This window comes from Manacus candei, unplaced genomic scaffold, assembly GCF_025592945.1.
Source record: "Manacus candei isolate 608988 ecotype Guabito, Panama unplaced genomic scaffold, ASM2559294v1 h1tg000050l, whole genome shotgun sequence".
Taxonomy (NCBI): domain Eukaryota; kingdom Metazoa; phylum Chordata; class Aves; order Passeriformes; family Pipridae; genus Manacus; species Manacus candei.
In genome coordinates, this window is record NW_026138098.1 from 25,042,393 (window position 1) to 25,058,708 (window position 16,316).

The 16,316-nt window shown below is 38.0% G+C and overlaps 1 protein-coding gene across 7 annotated transcripts in view; it reads left to right on the forward strand.

Moving 5' to 3' along the window:
* ZMIZ1 (zinc finger MIZ-type containing 1) overlaps nt 1-16,316 on the forward strand; it is a 347,321-nt gene that overhangs the window by 28,912 nt on the left and 302,093 nt on the right. The window contains exon 1 of one of the 7 annotated variants that reach the window (XM_051800866.1): nt 7,761-9,724. The exons of the other annotated variants lie outside the window; for them this stretch is intronic. The gene's annotated coding sequence lies outside the window, so the exon portion shown is untranslated. Of the gene's footprint in view, nt 1-7,760; nt 9,725-16,316 lie in introns of those variants that run through there. 7 annotated transcript variants of the gene reach the window in all.

The following is a 16,316-nucleotide window of genomic DNA, read 5'->3' on the forward strand; positions in this document are numbered from 1 at the left end:
TTTTAGCTACAATGATTCTTTGAGTTGTGGTCAACTAACAAAAGTTCAAGCAAAAGTTTTTGGCCCATTTTGCCCCCTTGGGATTTCTTGCATCTGTACAAAAGCAGTTTTTCTTACTGAACACCGACAGAGAAGTGCCTAGTTAACAAGAATTGGAGCAAAATATTTTGATTTTTATGCCTTCTGAAGTTTGAAGTGAGTAATATGCTGAGTAAAATATGTTGGAAACAGTATTTCCAGGAAAGATTTTAATTCCCATTTTAAGTACTTCACTCAATGTGTCTTTAACTCCTCCTTTAGTCCTAAACTTATCTGTTCACCTCTTGTCTGTTCCCACTTTCCTTGGAGCCTTTGAACTGGAAGCTGTGTTTAGAAAGAAAGCTACAATGCAAGCCCAAGCTTTTCTTACAGACACGTGCATGTGGCTGATTAACTGCTATGTTTTTTAAACACCATTTCTGTTTACATGTAGGTACCTCCCCTTGTTCTACTCATTGATAAGTATCTCTTTCCTTAATTCATGATAACTGTATGCATATAGAGAGGGGTTTGCATATGTTTGTATAGTACTTCTATATATTTTTATTCTATATATTATATGTTATTCTATGTATTATGTATTTGACTTTGTCTAAATGATACTGTCAGAGGCTTTTTGGTATGGTATGATTTTAAATATTTTTTTTCCTCTCTTTCTTCCTCTCTAACCTTTCAGTTTTTCTTTACACTTTATCCCCTGCAGAGGGTCAGCATTTAAGGCTTTGCCTCTGTGAATTTGGTTAGACATCTGTAAGTACATGTTACATATTTTAACATGAGTAAAATTGCCTGAATAGATCTCATTCTACATTAGCTCTTTAGAAGAGCTGCTCTGAACTTGTACATGTGAGTTTCCAGGACTTAAAGTTGAAGGGGTTTTTTTTGGCACTGAAAGCCAGGCTTGCCTTTTATGGGTTAAACAGTGTTGTTTGTGTATGGATAGACAATACTCATTTTAGCAAAAAGGCTCTGCATCTGCAACATAGTCTCATAGGTAGATGAAATCGTGAGGAATAGCTGGTAATGTCAAGTAGAATAGATGATAAAATTATTAAATTATGTAGCATTGTCTAATCTGCTCACACAGCTTTGCCTGTTACAAGTGACAAACTAATATGCCATCAGACTTGACAGCCCTTTTAGTTTATTGTAGAAACTCAACACAAACTGTCGTTCATGTGCTCTAGAAGTGATGTGTTTCAGATAACAGGAAATACATTCCTCTGCCACCTTATAAAACCATACAGTTGGCTGAGTTTTACATGAAAGAAAGCTTCAAGTCCAGTTCATAGTAACAAATTCAGCTTAGACTGAATGTATGTGGTTGTCCTCTTGCTTTCCTTTTGTAGGAGCTTGTGGAACCATTCTTCTAAAATTAGTGGGTAGGTTAGAAGATATTCAGAAAGTCATGGTATGCAGTCTGGTCCAGAGGTGTACACCCCAGAGCATGTGAAGTTATACCTCAGCATGGCATGATAATTTCTGCTAAAATCTGTCATCTAAATCTCTGGCCTGTTCCATACTTGAAGTGGATGTTTCCACGTGTTTTAAGGCATAGATAGAATTCTGAAAGGACTGGTGGTTGTCTTTCCAAATTCCCTTTTGGGAAGAAGACTTCCACCACTTGAATAAGCTGAGCTGCTTTATTTTCATCTGCTTGCTCTCTGGTGCATTGTCACAAGATGATCTGATATTTGAAATTTCTCTGTACTACTCTACTCATAATAAAATTTTGCCGAAAGTGCTGATCCAGATTAGCAAGAATATGCCACATCCGTGAAGTATCAGACATGATAAAAATTAGTTTTAACACATAGGATCAGGGCCATTAAGATTCCCAACTAATTAGAGACTGAATTAGCTTTGAATTACAACCGATTTTCATATCTTTTTTGAGATGGAAAGACAAAATGGTAACAAGCAAAGAGATAAAGCTTTTAGAAGTTCACATTTCTCCAAGAAGATAAATGGCTGGGTGAAGATGAAGTTGTCTTTGTCTAGTTTCTGTTTTCAAAATGCATCATATAATCATTGTTCTTGGAACTTAGCTTTGGTTTTCTCTAGGTGTTTCAGGAATGAGCAACACTGTTATGTTATCATTGTTGATGAGCAGAAGATAACACTTACTTGTCTAAATTGTTTCTCTGAGCTTACTGGCACTGCACAAATTATGCTGTTGCCCTCCAGCCACTGTGTGCTCCCATACACTGTGTGTGTGTACATACTCTATTTTCAGAAGTCTTTCAGGAGTGCATTCAGGGTGTTTCAGTTACAGGCTTCAGAAGATGTATTGAGCAAAAGTTAATGATTTATGTCTTTAATCAGGTTTATTGTGATACTAAACCAGTAAAACTTACCTAACTTACCCTAAAACTGCGTAGAATAATTTAGTTGGTTGATTTGGATTTGTTTCTTCTTCTCACAAGTTGCAGTTTTTGTGTTGGGAAGAGCAAAGTAATCCTCAGTATCAGATCTTTGGGGGAGTGTGTTCTTTTCTTCAAAAACATTTTTGCATTAAATTGGTTGGGGCAATTGGGGAATGTCGATGGTATCCTCTAAGAAGACAGGACAGTGTTTTGCTTACTTTAAAAACTAAGTATGTAGAAAAAGCCAGAGTATATTTGGGTCTGGTTTGTGTGACTACTAATTCAGCCAGTTTTGAGTCAAATTTTAAGTCTGTTTGAGGTCAAGTTCAGTCAAGCACATGATAATTTTTTCCTTATTCAGAAAACTGCTTACATTGTCCATATGCTTAAATATCATCAGCTGCTGCGTTAAACTCTGAAAACCCTCAGGTGTTTTGCTGGCTGCTTTTATTGCAGCCTCTATACCTCCTAACAGGAGGTGGGTATAGGAATATCTCTGGCATAAGAATTTTAGGAGCAGAGCAGAAACTTGTAAGTATATCATGCTGTCTCATTTTGTGTTTGAGGGAAGCCAATGAATTTGGTTTGCAATTCTACATTCTTCATGTAGTGACTTAATAGCTGGTGAAAATACCATAGCACTGTAGAACTCAATATTGAAGTTCTGAAGAGCCCTATAAAAATTTATCTTTCTAGATGTACCACTTGCTATAGTATTTCTCAAATATTTACCAGCTGATTTTTGGAAGAACCAAAGGTTTAAACTGTAATTGAAAGTTCTTTCAATTTTTGTTACATTTTTTAAAATATCCAGTGCATTTTACACAGCAAATGGTTTATTTTCCTCTGATCTTTGCAAGTTCTACACGTTAGTAATAAATTATTATTTATATTTTTAACTTGACACAGTTTTACCTTGGAGCTCAAGTGGTAGAAGAGAAAGGCAGCTAGAATAATAATTTCACTAGCTTAGCCAAATATAAAATTAAGGTGCAGAAAGCTAAGTGCAAACAGCTGCTGACTATGACAAGGGGTACTTAGTGTATGTTGTTTTAATGATGTTAAAGTTGGAAAATAACTTGATGAGTATCTTCAGCAAGATTAATTTATATAACTTGTTGTAACTTGCAAGAGGGCTTGAGATTTATACCTAATAAATATTGATGGTTTGTAACTGAGTTTGTTGTGCAGACAAATGCCATCTGACTATTATTGTTAAGCTTGTTTTAACCTTCAGAGGACTTTTTAGGAGAGAAACATACTGCAAAAGCTATCTGGCAGAAAGTCAAGAGCTGAAGTCTGGTGGTCTACTTACAGATGATACTTATAATGAAAAAGATTGGCAGTATGGGTTGGGTTTTTTTTGTTTGTTTCTTTGGGTTTTTGTTAGGTTTTGTCTGTTTGTTAATTTAATATATATAATTCTTTAGCTATTGTTCTACACCGCAAAGCATTTCAGTGAATGCTTAATTCTGCAGCTGTCCCTTCATTTCAGGGTATACCATTGTATACCCTGAAACATTCTTCTGGATTCTTTATCCAGAGTCATCTGAAATTGTGTATGGTCATCCTGTTTAAATAAGCTAACCTTGTTTTGGGACTCACAGGCTAATTACAGGTGCTTAAGTGCTGTAAGATTCGTAGAAGTTTCTTGTGAGAGCTTAAAAAGTGTTTTGAAAAGTATATTCTTCAATATATTGCAGTGCTCTCTTTAATGCAGGCTAGGGACAAATGCCCATATTAAATGGAGTGCAGAGAACACACAGATGATGGAAAAGGAAGTTTATTCTGGAGCACCCTTCTTTGTTCTGCAAGATGTGCTGCTACTGTTTTCTGCCCTTCTCCTTAGACCTGATTCAGTTATGGGTTTTTGAGGATCTGCTCTCGGGAAAGCCTGAAAAGCAGTGGAAGTTACTTGAGTCATTGGGTTATGTGCATCAAATGCACATTGAAGAGATTTTTGCATTCTGTGTGGGAGAGTATAAAATGTGGCACTGGATTCTGACAGAGCCATTAATATGTATAATGCCATTAACACTGCACAGGTGAGTGCAATGGGAAGGGAAGCAATGTAAGCAGGACAGTAAGGGATGTGCTTGGTTCTGTCACTGACTTCTGGTGCGGCTTGCAAGCTGTCATGGTTTGGTCTCTGTTTCTCTCCTGTGCCTCTCTTTCAAAAGGTTTAAATCTCTTCAAGAAAGATGCAGTTGATACATTATGGAACTTGATAGGTTATGGAATACTGTGAATTAAGGCCTTTATAAAAATGATGATGTAACCTGCTTTCATCAATGGTAACTCACCTGTGATCATGATGAAACTTTTCAGCAAATGTTTTCTGATTTGACCATTAGATGAAGGTTTAAGTGTCTGTGTATTCAATAACATCACCAGAGTTCTTTTAGATGGAAAATAAAGCTCATTTGCATCACCAAGTATTAAACTGTGTTTTTAGTAAAAGTTTTTCTCAGGAACATAAAGTTTTTATCATATGAAAAGCAATATGCTATAGATTAACAGTGAGGAGATACTACAATAGGGAAAGTGTTATAAAGTTTTTGAGTACTATTTACAAAATTATAAATTCAGAAAGTAGTGTCTTGGGGTTGCTAGTCCAGTTACCTTCTAGTCCAGTTACCTTCTAACTTACTTTCCTCACCTTTTTGGATGTGGAACAGTGGAGAAGTTGAGCTTTGTTTTTTAACATTCTTGCAGTAAGGTGCTAATAAGAGTTGAGCTTGGCTTTTCTTAGTCATATGTGAGGCTTTTAGATTGGAAACATCTTAGTGTAAACAACTCATCTACTTGTCAATATTTTTTTTTTCTTTTAATGAAAGGGAAGGATCTAGTAGTTGTAAGAAAGAATCCAGTTCCTTAAATCTTCTCTGTCTTCTCTATTTTAACTGACCTAATGTTTGCAGAACCTGGTTAGGAACTCTTCATTACTATAATTACATGCAATAACAAAACTGAAGTCCTTTGGAGAAACCCAAGGCAATTTCCAGTGGTGTTTGTGGATGAATTAATTATTTTAATACATTTGGAGTAATGCCTTTTAGGTCTTCCCCTTCCCCCACCCCCCCCTTCGGCATTACTGTAAACAAAAACTTTCCTTGCAAAAGACTTAATTGGTTGTAATTTGTTGGATAGATAGAAGCTGTCAGGAAATGGACAACAGAACTCCGTTGGATACATGTTCTGTGTGGTTTTGATTTATTTAGGCGTTTTGAGCTTTCTCCCAGAGTGTTGCTGAAGTTTCAGCTTCTGAAAATTCAATCAAGGAAATAGTCCATCTTGTGACTGACTTGAAAATAATATTAGTAATAAAAAGGGTGGAGCAAGACCACTGCTCCTAGGGGGTTGAAAGCAATTCTAGCAGTGTGATCCTTCAGAAAGATACTGTGCTTCCTCTCTGCACAGCTGGAGTCCCAGGGAGTAGAGGTAGCTTATGAGGCCTCAAGACTGATGGATTAATGAACAGCTGTTAGCGTTTGGGGTGCTGGAAGCTGGCATAAATTACTGTTATTTCTATAAGTTACTATTACATCTATTACTAGGTTATTACTTTAGTAATTTCCATTGCAAGTTCCCCTTTCACTTGTTTTTCTGTTCCAGAACAGAAACTTCAGTTGCTGATAACTCTTACTTGATACAGTGATTTTTACAGGCTGACATTGGTGGTGGTAGAATGAGTGATAAGACCTTTTTTTGTTGTTGTTGTTCTTTTTTTTTTTTTTTTTAATTTCAGCCATTGGATCCAACATACTGGAATGTGTATACACTTGGGATCACTGTTTCATGATGTGATGACACCTGTTACATCTTACTAAATTAATACATTTCTGTGCTTTTCTTTGGTCTATAGTCTTTGAACCTTGGATTTTGTGCTCAAAGTCCTTAAGAAATGGCCAAATACAAACCTAAAACATGAAAAAATAACAGCACTCTGACACTAAAAATCCAATGATGGCCAGAGAGAGAGGATGCCAACTTCAAGTAGTGTGTCTCTTGTCAGCAATTTGAATATTTTTCTAAATAAGATCACTTAAGGTAAAAGTAAAATGTTCTGCTAGAACTGGAGGCTGAGGACCTGTGGGAGATTTAAAAAAAAAAAGTTCAAGCCTAGGAATCGACAAAATTTGTCTTGACTGTGTTCATGTAGAAACAAAACTTTTTAACTTCATTAACTGTAGAATCAATGTATTGCTGTAGATTGGCTGTGTCATGTCAGTTTTTGACAAAAAATTGTCTGAGTTTGGTAGTCTACAGTTTAAATTCCTACTCAGTTATCTGCAAGTGTACTTGTTTGAACCCCCCAAGCAAAACTATGCCTGCATTTGCCAGAAGGTTCTTATGCCATCCAGACAGGTTCCTACAAGTGGTTTTTTGGCAGAGTTTTGGTTGAAGTTCAGGTATTTGCACAGTAAGCTCAAAAGGAAACTTGAGTGTATGAACCTTTATGTACCTTCAAAAAAAAAAGTTGTTGTAACCCCAATTTGACACAGATCCAGTCATTACCTGCTGTTCATTGGCTCTAATCTATGTGTAGCAGTTCGTTTCCTCTCTTCTCTTGAGGTTAAACTTGTATCAGCAGGGGAATGTGTTAACATTTGAGATCAGGCTTCCAGAGACTTGGTTGGGAGAGCTGCTGGCGTGAAAAGGCTCACGATCTGGGTCTAGAGGGCAGCTGGTTTAAATGTGGGTACAGGGATTGAAACCGCTTTGTTTGCATTCTTTTTCCATCTTTGCTGATCTAGAAGTTATTTTATTTGGTGATTTGGGAAGATAAAAGGTGATGGGAGAATAGGCTCCGTGCAGACATGGGTCAGGAAAGTGCTGAGGAGGTGCATGAATGGCTTTGAAAGGTCCGAAGTGTAGATGAGCTGCTCTTGAGACAGCAGCAGTTGCACATGTGGAAGCAAGTAGTCTTCCCAGCAGTTGTAAATGGTGAATATAGCTAAAGAGCTGGAGAGTGGATCTGCCTTCTGAGAAATGATTGGCAGGGCTGGAAGATAACTCATTACAGAATCAGCAGAAGACTGGGAAACATCCGTTTATGCCAATTCAAATTGCTCTGGTCCCTAGAGACTTGGCAGTGTGATTCACCAGTATGAAATATTCAGGTTTTAATCATCATTGCCTAGTGCAAAAACTGTAACTTGGTCATTTCTAAAATGTTGAGCTTTTGTTCTGCATAAACAAGTATGAATGTACATGGAAAGTGCATGTAAATAGGTACAAAGTATAGCTATATATTAAACTTTAAAAAACATGAATATATCTGTAACATATACACATTTATATTTACTTGTCTGCAGTCTTAAAAGGATTGTGGAAGGAATCTGTCTACTGGGAATGATTTCTCTGTTTTAGTGGATGAAGCGTAGGCCATGGAACTGAGCATTGGGTGTGTTAGCAGATTAGCATGGTTTAACTCAGAGCATTTAACGTCTGGTCATATATTTTTCACAGTAACTTAAATATATCTCTGAATTGTTCTCAGAGCTTTACTTAAAATACAAAAATCCTGGTTTTGTCAGCGTGTCAAACTTTGCTGGATCTGAAGGTGAATTTCTGTGAGAGCTGGTATTTTTGTTTCAGATTTGCCCAACTGTTCTTCATTGCCAGATTTACTGCTGCAGAACAGTCCAACGCCACAGACCAACCTTTTTCTGCAGCTATTTTCTAGGAATCCCAAACCCTAGTACTTTTCCTTCTGAATCTGGCTATTCATACAGCCTGAAGTCATTATGCTTCCTGTTATCCAAGCAAGCTGTCCCCTGATAAGCACAGACAAGGCATTCTGTTCTACTGGATCATTGCATCGTCCTGTTTCTGCCCTATCGTCGAAGTGTGTGGCACTCCTGGAAACACTGTGTTCCCAGCTCTCCCCCTCCACCTAGTCAACACAGCTTGCCTGCCAATTTATTCTCTTTGAATGTGGGTTTGGTCATTCTTGCACAGCTATGCCAAGAATTACTTAGTAATTGCAATGGGATTTGGAGCGACCGTATAATGGAGGGGGAAACAGATTTGTGTACTTTCTGCTTCTTAAAGACAGATGAGCAAGGGCTCACAGGTTTATTAAAATACAGCTCGAATGCTGGGCCTTAACAGATGCTAAAGGCCCTCTGGTCTGCTTGATGATCTGAAGGTTTCTGTTTTAATACAATATCAAAGGAGACAGAAGTGCGTGAAACATGGGCTTTAACTGCAACAGAGGGGGCATTTGAAAATCTAACATTAATCCCTTTTGTATGGGTTTTTTGTTTGGGTGGGGTATTTTGTGTTTGGTTTTTGTTTATTTGTTTTGTTCTCCTAAGGACCCCAAAGGTGCTGGCTTTTTCCCTAAGTTCTTATTAAAGTTTTGACACTCCACTTTCCCCGTGTATACTGTCATAGCTGTGTAATTCACATCTCTTACAAATTCCTCCTGAAAGCTAAGAAGAATAGGAAAACGTAAAATTCCTGATTTTAGTAGTGCAGAAATTTTATGTGTAAGGATGGTCCGTGTTTTTCTCTAAAATGTATTTCTCTTATTCCTTGTCCCCTGTGCTCATTTTAAGGTCTTTTCTGCACAGTTGGAATGCAAAGTAATAAACAGATATTAGACCCAAGTTGCGTGTATGTATTTTTCTTATCTGAATGAGCTTTGTGTTTTGACATTTGGAGAGAAGCATGGGGTGTATTTTAAATCCCAGACAAAATTCATATTCCAAAATTGTAGCATCTGAGGTGTCTGTGTTGGACCATAAGGCCTCAGAGCCCAGCTTGCTGCAGCAGGAAGGATTCAAAATCTGTCTGATTTTTCTTACAAGGCTTTAGCTTGTTGCTTAGTATTGATTGCTGAAGGAGTTGGCCACTTGACTAGATGCTGAATCAAATAATCCCCTCAGTTCTTGCTTTGCAAATCCATTGTCGTGGGACAAGCTGCTGAGAAGCTTTGCATACGTGCCACAGCGTGATGGGAAATTCTCTCAACAGTCAGACTGGTAAAAATTGCACCTTTTTTCTTCTTCTTAACATACTATTGACAAGTGATATTTGTGCATAACTTCAGGGCTATAGTTTGTAGTTACATTCAATAGTATAACAACAAAAGGCCAGAAGTGTTGGAAAATTTCCCCACATCTTTCAGTCTGAAAGCTCTGTCACTGACTCAGCTCCTGACACACAGCATAAACAGAGCGCCTGTAGCTAATGCAGCTTTTAAGTTTTGTGTTCTAAACCGGTCTCCAAGACGTTGGTGACAAGCCCATCAGCTGTCCCTGTCCCACCTGACCAAGACCTTTGCAGTAGTGTGGGATGCTGTGTGGCAGGTATGTGGGGATGCTGGCTGGGGGCACAGGGAGCAGGTGATACCGTAGAAAAACAGCTGGGGATTTTGTGTTCAGGTTTTAGGGAAATGCAGTGGTTCTGGTCTGTGTTAATTGGAATTCTTAGAATATAAACTGCATCTGATATTTGTAAGACATTACTGCCAACATGTGAAAGTAAGGATGGACCAAATGGGAAATGCAGGGTCAGCCGTGTAAGCCTTGCTTTTGCTAACTGGCTTGTACAAAGCCCAGGGAAGTCAAGTGATTCCTGATGTGGTGCAGTTTGCAGACTTGGAGCCTCTGGCTGTTTGGGGTCTGACTGTTAGTTACCTAAGTTTCTCTCCTTGATGCTGAATTTCCTCTCTTGACTACTGGATTTTTGTTTGTTCACAGAAGCTCAACTGAAGCCTTCTGACTGGAATTCTAGCTCTGCATTTCACATTATGTATAGCTGCAATTGTTATGAAACTTCAAATAACCAGTTACTAAATACTTCTCTTGCAACTTATTCCTATTTGGAAGTATTTCAAATTATTTGATTAGAGGAGGAAATAATTCACATGGGAGATAGGAGCTGTGGAAGAGCCTCTGATCTTGGAGCACAAGGAGCATATATATACTCTGTTATGAATTGTATCATATTTTATCAGGCTATACTGCAGCTATACTTTTGTTTTAGGAATATCAGAATTGTCAGTAATAAAAGTTTTATTCAGGAGATGGTTCTTGTAAAGGGTCTCTTTGGAGACAGTCGGTTTGCCCTCTGCTTTGGTTGCTGATTAAATTCCTTAGGCTGAATTTCCTGTAACGAGAATTTAGCTTTTGGATGGATTTCCAGACGAAAAGTATCAATTAAGAGCTATTTGTGACCATCTGAGCTTCAGGACAAGGAAATGTGCTAGAGGTGGAAAATACAGCTAACTATGCATACCTGGATTATGGTTCACTGATTTATTTTTCTTTTTTCTCCTCTGAGAAACTAATATTCAGTCTCAACCATTGACCAATGATAGCACCATAATGTAGGTTATTATTACAAAATAATATTGAAGCATTAATGTAATAAATACTTGAAAACATATGTGTAGTGTACAAAATAATAATGATGTTCCTAACACTGTCTTTGAACAGGAGACATGAACACTTAATAATAGAGGAATGTCTTCCATTTTTGAGGTCTCTGAACTTGCTAAACCCTTGGGATCATTAGCAAATCTTCTGAAAATGACTGAAATTACTTTCCTAGCAGAGACAGCAAGTTGGTACTCACTGCTAATGCTCTGGTTTCTTCTTTATGCCCATTATGTGCTAGTTCAGGGAGGAGTAGATGACCAAACACCTAAAGCAGAACCGGTTGTCTTTTGATGATTTTGCAAACCTGGAGCTAATTCATTGGGTTTAAACAGCTCTCCTGTCCTGCATGTGCAATGCATTGAAATCACGTACAGGTCTTTACTAGTAGCGATGTTGTTGCCAAATGATCTCTGCATATTGATAGTGAATTTTCTCTGTTGTGCATGTAACTTTCCCTGGGGTGGTGTGAAACTAGATCACCAAAGTGATTTATGAAATGGAAACCTGTTTGAAGGCTCATATTAGTGGCAGTTTGACAGTTGTTTGGCTTTGTTATTTTAAACGACTTTTATCATGGAATCAGTTTATAAAAATAAAGAGATGTGTATAAAGAGATACTGTCATGTAAGACCCAAATATCTAATACAGAAAGGTCCTGGCTCTGAAACTAACGGAAGTCAAATAGTTAATCCTCAAGTGTGGATCTGTGATGGTTCAGTTAAACATGCCATTCTCTTATAGAAGATATAGCTCTCTTCTCTGATAACATGTCCCTTACAAACATGAAGGAGAATTTGAAAGGCTTTAACTATTAGTTCAGAGTTGCCTTTCATTAGACTTAGCTGCAGTTGTCATGAGACTTGTATTTGGGGATCTGAGTTTATTTTGTAGCCTTTGCTTATGTTGTCATGTACAAGCCTTGCATTGGTTGGGAAGGGGAAATGCTAGGGACTTGTATGCTCCCAGCACATCTCTAGCTAAGAGATCCAGATTGTGGTGTCAAAACAAAAATTTCAGATGCTTTATTGGAAAGCTAATGTGCTTTACAGGCCAGGCAAAATTTAATACCAGTTGTAGCTGCTTGAAGTGAACATTCTTGGTGGGATGTGGGGAAGAGATGGGAACTTGAGTGGTCTAAGAAGAAAAAAAAAAAAACAACAGAAAAAAGATTAAGTGCTTTTGAAAAAAGAAAAGGTTTGGCAAGAAGGATGCATTACAAGTAATGAATACTTTTGCACACACACATCCACACCCACACCCACACACCCCCCCACCCAAAGCAGACCCTTTTCTCTGTCTCGCCTCAGAGGCCGATGGCAGTGGAGAGGGGATGCCAGCCCTGGCAGAGCTGGCTGCTCAGCCTGTGCTTCATTCAGCTGCAGCAGTGGCTTCGTGCAGGCAGCTGTGGAGCTGGCCCAGGCTCCTGATGTCTGTGCCCTGATTTCCATTCTCCTCATCAGGCAGTGTGGTGGTGCACTGCTTATGGCCTGAAGGACCGGCGAGCATCTTTTCTCTGAGCTTGCTGGTGGTTCCTGGACTAATGTGAAGGCTGCTGGTGGTTGTGTGTTACATTAATAACATAGACTATTACTCTTACAGTTCTTTATATAGGTAAGGATTAATACTACACTTAAATTGATTGTGAATTACTTAGTTTGTTTATATATCATGAAATTAATTCAGTGGTGTAATAGCATTTGTATTATTACTTTAAATAATGTGTTACCTTCTTTGGGACCCAGTTAATTTTTATTTTTTTTTTAAACATGATGTGAATTTGCACTAGTGAGTGTTGGAAATAAATATTTTTGTATTTTAAAGCGTAGTTGCCTGTAAACAGTCAGGCTAGAAAATGTTTTCCAGTGACAGCAGCTTTTCCTGGCTACTTTCATATCAACATTTGGAATTATGTAGTTGCTCGACTCAGTGCATTCTTGAATCATTTTCAGGAAAAAATACTAACCTTCATAGGACTTAGATTTTGGGAGCAAACAATGATTTTTTTTCTGTACTTTTTTCCTAATCTTTAACATCCATTTTTTTTTCTGGGTGAACGTGTGGGTTTTTTTGGTTTTGTTTTTTTTTTAAGGAATTGAAGGCATTGTTGGGAGTGAAACACGTTGGTTATGATGAGTTTTTTGTGGTAATAGTTTCCTAGCGGGCTCTGGGTGTGGGCACGTGTGTCTCGAGCAGTCCTCAGCATTGTGTTTAGCTTTTGGATGTGTCTGCACTGTGCTCCAGAGCTATTATTACAGTTCATTTCAACAGACACAAGGTAGTTTAAAACAAATTAATTTGGGTTCCAGTAGCAGGGCTGCTGCAGGGCTAAGGTTTCACTGTCTGAATATTTAGCTAGAGCTAGTGTTTCTGTGTGTTTTGTGTTGATATTTTTAATGGCTATGGCTTGCCTACAGTTGCTGCTGTAGAGGTAGGTCAGGTAGGTCCTTGCATACTGCCATCATACCTGGCTTGGCCCTGTGGATTGTGTTCTCTCTTTGTTGCATTTTAAACTCGTGAATTTCAATAAAATTGCTGGGGATGAAAGTTGAGAGAGCAGCTGTGTAAGACAGGCCTTCAGTTTGTGCATAAAATGGACAAAAAATTGGGATGTTACTTCACTGTTAGCTGGCAGATTGCAGCCAGGCAAGGTGTCACCAATTGGCTTCTATCTCCAGATTCCCCATATTGACATGAGTCATTCAGACCTCATAAAAACATTTGGTCTAGTCATAACTTGCCCCACTAAAGGTCCATAATAGCTTCAAGAGACTATCCCAGTCTCTGTCATTTTTCTGAGCTGAGGTTGTCGATTTGACAGTTGGTGTTTTCTGCACATTATTGGTTTCACTGGCTCACTGGCTGGTGAGCAGCTTGGGGTGAAATCTTCATCTCGCTCTAGAGCCTGGATGCTTTTCTATTCACCCCAATGCTCCTTGTTTTCCCTATATGCCACTGAATTAACATATATTTCAAATTGGGATCAAATTTGTAAACACTATCGGGCTGGCTGTAACTGCTGCCAGGTGTTGGAGGTGATGGATGATGTTGTTACTGGCCCTTACAGGAGATGAGAAGTGGATGGGCTTTGGTGCCTAAAATTGCTGCTCCCTCCTATTGCTACCTGTTTACTGCAAAAGACAGAAGCCTCCTTTCAACTGTTCTGCTTCATGTTTTAGCCTCTCTCCTGCTGCCAAGAATATTTTTACTCTGCGTCAAGAGAAAATGAATTCATGCCTTCAGGATTTGTACTCTTTGCTCTGTGCTATATGATAGCAACCCAGTGAGATGTGCAAGTGGAAACTGCATTAATGATTGATAAAAGCTGAGAGCTGTTTAAATTTTTTTCCTGTTTAATGACTATCAATAATTTAATGCATTTACTGTATGTTTTTGAGAAATAACACCCATATTACAGCTCGGGTTTAATAGGCTAAATGATTTCAAGCTTCAAAAAATACAGATTTCCGACATGAAGTGTATCCTCTTTTTAATTAAGAAAAAGATAGAAAAGTATGAAATCAGGTTTGTAAGAGAGAGGTAGTTGTTGAGAAACAAATGTTTCTGCGTGCCTGCTTTGGGCTGTTGTCAAGTCAGCAGGTAGCCCACTGAATGGCACCCAGGGGTCCACACCACCACCCCAGCAGGGAGCCCTGGGAAGATGCTGCTTTCCCAGACGTGGTCATGCACCTGACTTCCCTGTCCTCTATGTCCTAGATCCTGAGTCCCACTCCATCACTGTTATTTTAGCTGGTTTATCAGCATTGTGTCACCTAAGGCACTTGGGAAAGGTTGAGGAACAAGCCTCTCTTTTAGAGAAAGAATTGCTTTCTTCTACATCGAGCTTAAAAGGGAGAGGTAAACGTTTGAAAAAATATTTTCCCCCTGTTTCTTTAGAAGGGATCACATTTTTCAAGTGATGATTATCTTTTTCATTGTGCTTGGGTGTGCTGGATTTGGTCTTCAAGGCTTTGCATATAAAATATGGGGTATGTACCTTTTAGGTGATCAAGAGAAAAGGAAACCTTTTTTTCATTATTGATGGGCTCATTGCAGTTAGACTGGTAGGTAAATGTCATTCAGAAGTTGGTATGCTTTAATAAGCGTGTTACCTAAATGCATCCATATGAATGGTGCTTCTGTAAACTTAGATTTTTCACATGGACAAGTATTGTTTTGGGAAGAGCTTTTTTTAGGATCCAAGGAAAGCAGGTGAGGAAGTACAGATAGGTATAACATTAAAGCTGTAGAAAACAATTGTGTAAACACCTCTGCATAAAGATATAGAAATACAATACATTTAGCATTTGAATTAAAGGTGGTTTAAATTAACAAAAATTATACTGCTTATTTAGGAAATATACTTTATGTAAGTAAAACCTAGTCTTTTATTTAGACATCTCTTGATGGTGGATCCCATGAGTTCACTAAGACCTGGAGAATTTATTTATGATATCTGTGTCTTTGACTCTTACCATGTTTTTATGCTTTGTCTGTACTTCTGCAACAATATTTTGGTTACCTTTACTTGGCCGTTTGTAATAGATACTTGAGAAGAGCTTCCCCTCTTTGTGCAGATACAGTTCTGGAAAAATAGTATATATTCTTGAAAAATATCTCCAGTACAAGTGTTTGTGGCAGAAGGATTACCCTGTTCCATGTTTAAGACTGATAAATATACATATGCATAGATAAAAACGCTTTTCATTCATACTACATTAAATGAGACTTTGCTAATTTCTAGCTTGTTCTCCATGTTGCCGTAGGTAAACACCATATTGTGCTTATGTGAAATGTTACACAAAATGAAATGTTACATGAAATGAAAAGGTACATGAAATTAAACATGTAAGTTTTATTTCATACTGACTCTGTAGATGCTAGAAAATAGATTGGAGAAAGAACCTGAGGCAGGGGCAGGTGAAGTTCCTGGCTTCAAAAGCCAAGGTTAAGAGTCCTGCCCTGAGAGTTAAGGAAGGGTGCTCTGAGTAACCTGGGAGGTGCCACTGCCATTTGTTGGCAGACAGACTACAGACTAATATATTTTATTAATGTGAGAGATACTTTTGGTACTGTTCTGAGAAACATGTTAACTACAGGTTGTATAAGAAGGTGTATGGGAAAAGGTATTCCTTTTTTCCCCCCCTCAGTTTCATCATGATATTTAGGGATAAGTATTTTAATACTCTTTTTCTTAGCTTGCTTGTTTGGTTTTTACAAATGGAGATTGCTACTTCCCTCTTAATGAAATAGTTGTTTTATTACCTCTCCTAAATCGAGAGGTTGAAAAATAAACAGGGAAAAAAGGGAAAAAATTTTTTACTATGATAAAAACTTGACCTATTTCTATTAGTGCACACTGAGTGTGCATATAATTCACCTGAAGAAAAGTAACCATTTGTTATATGTAGATTGAAGAAACCTTGAAAACACCTTTTTGGTTTCTCTGTAAAAACCTCTGTTTAAACCCTTATGTTATGGACATGTTTTGGGGAGGGTTTTGTTACATACAGCAGTGCTC